We start from the raw sequence: 7,465 nt of genomic DNA on the forward strand, positions 1-7,465 counted from the left end.
AATTAGCTCAAAAATCTACTAGTTACTATGCTTACATAATGCATATTTATAATACTGAATGCTTAATGATTGGCTACACTGACATTAGTTAATTTTATATTCTAACTCCCTGAAATAAAATTTGTCATCATTAAAATCTATGTAAGAGCTTGAGATATACTTATATATTTTTATATTATCTAACAACTTCAATTATAGATCAAGAAACAGACTTAGAAAACCACACGTCACATTTGAAATGAGTGTATTCCCCAATTCCAAAGTTCTGATGTACCTTGACCACTAAACATTCCTTAAATTTATGTGTTTTCACATGTGCTTATCAATGTTATTTGCCACTGGGGACTAAGAAAGTACAAAAGGGGTTTTTAATCAGCATCTTTTTCACAGCTGTTTTCATCTCTTTGTTGCTTAGACTATAGATGATTGGATTCAATTTGAGGGTTAAAATCACATAGAGTAGAGCCATAAATTTATCTATTTCCTGTGAATCTACAGCTGAGGGCTTCAGATACATGGAGAGGGCTGTCCTATAGAACAAATTCACTACACTCAAGTGGGCTGCACATGTTGAAAAGGCTTTGCTTCAACCATTCATTGAGCTGATTCTTAGGATGCTGGAGAGGATGGACACTCAAGAAATAAAAATGAGCAGAATCAGCACAAGAAAGAAGTACACTGATCACCAACATGATTAACTGAAACTTTGAAGTGTCTACACAAGCCAATTTTAGGAGAGCCAGAATCTCACAAACGAAATGACATCTACTTCCACTCAAAGACAGCTGCAACACAGAAACCATTTCCACCAGAGCAGTGAAGGAGCCTGTCACCCCGTAGCTAGCTGCAATCTGTACATAAACCTTCTTGTTCATGATGATGAGGTATCTCAGAGGGTTACGGATGGCCACACATCAGTCATATGTCATCACGGACAAGAGCACACACTCAGTGGAGCCCATGGCCAAAGAGAAGTACATCTGGGCAGCAACACCCTGAGAATGAGATGGTGTTTTTCCCTGAAACAAAGTTTGCCAGCATTGGAGTCAGGACAGAAGTATACCAGATGTCCAGACATGACAGGTTGCTGAGGAAGTACATGTATGTGTGTAGGTGAGAATCCAGGGCACTAAAAGAAATCATAATACTATTACCTCGTAAGGTGATCAAGTACATCAGCAAACACAGCACAAATATGGTGATTTCAACTTTGGGATAGTGAGTAAATCCCAGAAAGAAAAAAATTAGAAATGACTGTTGAGTTTGTCTTGCCCATTTTAATCCTCCTAGTCCATCAGTAGTAGTGAATAAAAGTATACGTGGCCTTTATTTAAATTTTACATTCTAGCAACTTTCGAGGGGTTTTTGTTAGGAGAACTTTAAAAAGAGCATTGCCCTCCAATATTATTAGCAATATCATATTAATTATTCACTCATTCATGCCACATTTACTAAATACACTGAGAATCTAGAGCTGAGTTAACACAAGCCCTTCTTTCAGGCAGTTCATAATCAAATATAGGGCACAGTCAATAAGAACCCTATCTCTATGTTGGGAGCAGATGATTAATCAAAAGTAGCACTGAACTTAATCAGGTCAAGGACCACGGGAGATGTGCCAAGTGAGGAGCAATTTTTTAAAAAGTTATAATGAGAGAGAGTTTGCTTGCCCTTCATAAAGCTGAAAATTATCTTATGAATAGACAGACACACTGACACAAGGAACATTAGGAGATAAGACTGAGAAGATTGGCTGGAGTCCAATGACTACGCGTGTGTGTGTGCTAAGTTGCTTCAGTCACATCCAACTATAATGTCACCCAATTTCTCCCCTCAAGAAGGCAATTTGAATATGAAAATAATATTGAACCCCTTCCTTTCTTAGAAACAAAATCACTTTCTAAGTCTTAGTATTTTATTATTCAAATAAAATTTCTTTCACCATATCTTACAACCAATCACATACTGAGACATATGTTTAAAAATCACTTTCTAAAGAGCAGGCTTAGATGAGCCTTCACATACATAGGCCTTGTGTTCTCTTTTATCTATGTCTCTATCCTCATCTCCCAATATTCTATTTCCATGCACACTTTCTGCTCTGAAATAGCAACAGACTTGTCATTCCTATACTCATCATGAATTTACCATTTCTATGTCTTTAATATATATTTTACCTCCTTAGAGTGTCTTTGTTTCCCATCTGCAATCTTGTCTTTTGTAATATTACTCTTAATAACATTGCTCAATCATCAAAACCATGTGCAAAAATCTTAATTGCAGTTTCATTCTTTGTACATATGTTACTGAAGTATATCACAATGAACTATACTCAGATGTGCATGTCTCTATTCTTCCCACCTTGCACTGTGAGCTCAAGAGCTTGTTCCCCACAGTCCAGCAAGATGATAACTTGCACTAAAGATTTTTAATAACACATTGCTTCCTCAAATATGTTAACTTCTGATACATGTAAAATGCATACAATTTTCCCATATATCTCTAAGCCAAAATAAAAACCTGAAGATTTCTCAATTAGTTTACATCTGCTTTCTTACATGTGACATTAAAGAATGTAGATGAATTAGCTTTTAAACCTTATTTGATGTAGAATCTGAAAGGAAAGAGGATGAAAACCACGTTTACTAAAAGAAGAGCTTCCAGTCATCCTCTGCAGAGAATCAGAACGCTATCCTCAGAGTGTGAAATTTGGGCTCTAAATCAAACCATGATTCTTACTGATACATAAAATTAGGCAAATCATCACTTGAAATTTTTGAAACTTGCTTTCCTAATCTACACAAAGAAGATAATTCCTACCTAGTACAGATATGAAAGATCTAGATTAACTTGCTTGAAATTCTCACTCCATAATCCCAATTTCATGGTCTCTCTAATATTTCAGAGAATCACCATAATACATTTATGATTTCAAGGACACCCTGCTTTCCAGAACGGTAATTGCCTGAATGCTGCTCCTGTGCTGGCCCACAGTGAGTCAAATTTTTTAAATTTATCACATTTTCCACAACCTGTTAAAATTTCAACCCCCAATCCATGTGTGAAAATAAAACACTTTACTTATTATTTCCAGAAAGGCAAAAGTTAGGCATGCCTGGTCTCTAACACCCACTTTGGTCAGTATATACCTTCACTTCCACTGAGGGTTTCTCTGTTGGGCTTTCCCCACCCAGCACTCAGTTTTCCTTTCTTTTCAGTGCTCTGGCTCCTGCCCTTCATGTCCCATCTCTCCTTTCTGTCTCACTTCACCACTCTTTTGTCCACTCTCAGAAGCAAACCAATGAAGTCTTTTCCTTTTCTCACCCAGATTGAGTCCCAGTCATTTCTTCATCCTTATCTTAGATCTTTGTCAGAGTCTTCAGTACTCCAAGACATTTTACATTTCATCTTTCCCTAAAATGATTTCTGATTCCAACGCTAAGATAATTAAATATTTCCCAACTAACTCCTCTCTTTCTTTCTAAATGTCAAAGCCAGAATAGACTTAGAGAACTTCTAATCCAACTTGGCCTTTTTTAAACTGAGAGATGTTTGGTTAGGATTTGTTGAGGTAAATGTCTGGAATATATAACCAAAAGTTTTATCCTGTATTCAGGACTCATGTCTTCAACACATTTTCCCTACCAACTAGTTACTTCTTTTTAAAGTAAATATCTTTATTCTGGTTTACTGGCCTAGTTGAGACCCATTGATAAATTTTGCAAATCTGAGATTACAGAGAGAGATGGCTAACATCTTGCTCCCATTTACCTCAGCACATGGAACAAGCATCTTCCCTTCTGGCTGATGTGTGCTTCAATATTTAAAGTTGATCTTCAGCACAGACTTTCTTATTAATCTGGCACAGTGCTCAAAAGAAAAAGATCTTGTATGTGGACTGGATGGATAACAGGCCTCTATCTTTGTGAAGAACATATGAACACACACTATACATGATTTCCCTATGGATTAAGCCTGTTTCTGGCCAGCAGTGACCACAGGATTAGGATCCTTCATCCATATCCTTTCTGCTAACAGGACCAGTTACTAGATATGTGACTTTGAACAAATAACTTTTATATCTCAACATTCTCACCTACACATGGGGATTTTTTTTTCTTTAACACATAATTTCTTGATTTCTTCAATCCCTTAAATTTTGTTGTGCAAAGTTGATTAAGATGATTTGCGGCTGAACGATTTTCAGAGCAACTATTTCCAGGTGGCTGCCGTCTATAGGGTCGCAAAGAGTTGGACACGACTGAAGCGACTTAGCAGCAGCAGCAGCAGCAACACAGATAAAGAATAATATGAATTGTAAATATATTTTGGAATATTCAATTTTGAGTATTATATTGCCCTGCTGAATGTTACCATGGAGATTTTAATAGCGTCATTGTGGTGTTCTTTAGAGAGAGAAAGTTTAAATGCATAAACGCATCTGGCATATAGTAAACACTATTTTGGTTTCCTTCATCTTCAATTGTTCATTTTTTCAAATTCTTTCATGTTTCTGTCCCCAGTTTCACATCTTACAAAGGTATCACTAAATTTTTATCAATCAGACCTGTGCAGGTATATGTTCTCTTCTTACCCAACTAACCATGTATAATTTTCATCATACATGATATAACATTGATGCATGTTATATCCAACTTTCCTCACTTGGTGGTGAAGAGTATATACCACTGTAGCAAAAGCCAACACCATTGAAAACAAGGAACTTACAGGCTGATTTTTTTAAAGTCTATTTCAACTCATTCTGTTAAATGTTAAATGAGTGTGTGTCACAATTATGGTCTCATGGGTTGTATCTCTGGGTCTAAAGTTTTCACAGGAATGTATCACCAGCAACAACAAAAAAAATTAAAATTTCTCAAAACAATTCCAAAAATACTCATGCATACATAATAACTATGAAAGTCAAAATTCTTTTGTTAGCCAAGGACTCATTGTTCCATTTCATTCTCACACAAATCATAAAATGTATTCAAGAACAAGTAACAAAATTTTCAAAATAGAGAGACTGCAGGGTAGGGAATGTCTGTTCATGATCAGCACTGTAAAAAATGTTTGCAAACCAAACCAAAGAAAACTGAATTGGTCCCATGAGGTAAACTGTTATAGAATCAGAACTCTGGTGACACCAGCCTAATTTATGTTCTAGATAAGACTGCAAATCTGCTGCCTATTTCACAGCAACCTCACTGGACCAGTTAGAAATCACACCAGTAGACATGTACTCACTTACACCAAACCAAAGACCAAGAAACTATATTCTGATTAAATGATGGATTCTTGACCTAAATACACAGCTTTTTAGGATAGTCAAATTACTTCAGATTTCAAATTACTGTTTTGGTTCTATTTTTCATTTTTCTCTTCAGTATATTGATGAAAATATCATCTTAGAATTTTTTTAATTCCTATTCTTTATAGACAGTTCATGATAAAAATATATTCTATCTCCAAAACACATGGCTTACTTTGACTCAGTTCAATATCCCCTTGGAAATATGTTTTTAGTATGTTCTCAGTTATTACCTTAAATGGAAGGTCAACTTGCCTCCTAGGTTGCAAGACATAGCAGATTGCTTTGCATTGGTCTTCTATTTGTAGCTTATTACACAAAATGTTCCACAAGGTTGATAAATTTCTGAAGGTATTACCACTGAGGAGCCATAATATCACAGGACTTCTCTGGAAAACATTAATAGCAAAGGCTTTATTTTAAATCATTTTATTTTTTTAATATAAATTTATTTATTTTAATTGGAGGTTAATTACTTTACAATATTATATTGGTTTTGCCATACATCAACATGAATGCACCACAGGTATACACGTGTTCCCCATCCTGAACCCCCCTCTTCCTCCCTCCCTGTACCATCCCTCTGGGTCATCTCAGTGCACCAGCCCCAAGCATCCAGTATCATGCATCGATCCTGGACTGGCGATTCGTTTCATATATGATATTACACATTTCAATGCCATTCTCCCAAATCATCCCACCCTCGCCCTCTCCCACAGAGTCCAAAAGACTGTTCTATACATCTGTGTCTCTTTTGCTGTCTTGCATACAGGGTTATCGTTACCATCTTTCTTAATTCCATATATATGTGTTAGTATACTGTATTGGTGTTTTTCTTCCTAAAAGCTCCTATACATTAGAGCCAAATAAGATTGTTTACAAAGGGAGTATATTTTGATTCTTCTAGTACAAAAGTAAGAGGGAAGTTAATATTTGAGAATATGGAAGATTTTATCTGCCCTTCAAACCCAAGTAGGAATACTGCCCCATTGTGAAGACCCAGGAATTTCTCTTAAGAATCTTCTCGAGACTCAGGAAGGCAATTTAAATATTTCTTATTTCCAGGGATTCATGAAATTTTCTAAGCCATAAGTTTAAATTGCTCAAGGGGAAAATGTTTAAAATTCTTGAAAACTTCAAGAATAATGCCCTAAAGACTTCATTATATTAAATCCATTACTGTATTTCAAATAACCAATCAGAAGTACTGAGAATATATCTTATCTCATTCTCAATCTTATGATATATGGCTGGAATCCTTAATCCAAACATATTTTAATGTTTTTATCCACACCCTCATTCATCCTACTGTCTTATTCACAATATTGCAGAAAGACCTTGTTTAACTACATTAACTCTTGGTTATTAAAAATAATAAAAAGACAAATTTCTAGGCACTGTTGTAAGAATTTTATATATAGTATTTAATTCTAATTTGTAAATCAATTAGTCAGTAAAGAGAAAAGGGTTTTATTGTACAAAACAATTATTTCATCTGACTCTGAAACTCAGAATTTACATGTGCTATGTGAATATGAGTGGCATTTTGAAATTCACAACTAATTCAAAAGTTTGAAATCATGTAATTGAAACCTATAAGCCATCACGCTATTCAGTTTTCTACTGTAACTCCACAACCTAACTTCTAATTCAATCCCATTCCATTATATAAGAATCTCCATTTAGATATTTAATCCATTTTGAGTTTATTTTTGTGTGTGGTGTTAGAAAGTGATCTAGTTTCATTCTTTTACAAGTGATCTAGTTTCATTCTTTTACAAAGTTTCATTCTTTGACCAGTTTTCCCAGAACCACTTGTTAAAGAGATTGTCTTTACTCCATTGTATATTCTTGCCTCCTTTGTCAAAGATAAGCTGTCCATAGGTGTGTGGATTTATCTCTGGGCTTTCTATTTTGTTCCATTGATCTATATTTCTGTCTTTGTGCCAGTACCATACTGTCTTGATGACTGTGGCTTTGTAGTAGAGCCTGAAGTCAGGCAAGTTGATTCCTCCAGTTCCATTCTTCTTTCTCAAGATTGCTTTGGCTATTCGAGGTTTTTTGTATTTCCATACAAATCTTGAAATTATTTGTTCTAGTTCTGTGAAAAATATGGCTGGTAGCTTGACAGGGATTGCATTGAATTTGTAAATT

The 7,465-nt window shown here is 35.3% G+C and overlaps 1 pseudogene; it reads right to left on the reverse strand.

Annotated features, from left to right (window-relative positions):
• Positions 329 to 4,397, reverse strand: LOC106502439 (annotated as a pseudogene).

Source organism: Capra hircus, chromosome 8 (assembly GCF_001704415.2).
Source record: "Capra hircus breed San Clemente chromosome 8, ASM170441v1, whole genome shotgun sequence".
Taxonomy (NCBI): domain Eukaryota; kingdom Metazoa; phylum Chordata; class Mammalia; order Artiodactyla; family Bovidae; genus Capra; species Capra hircus.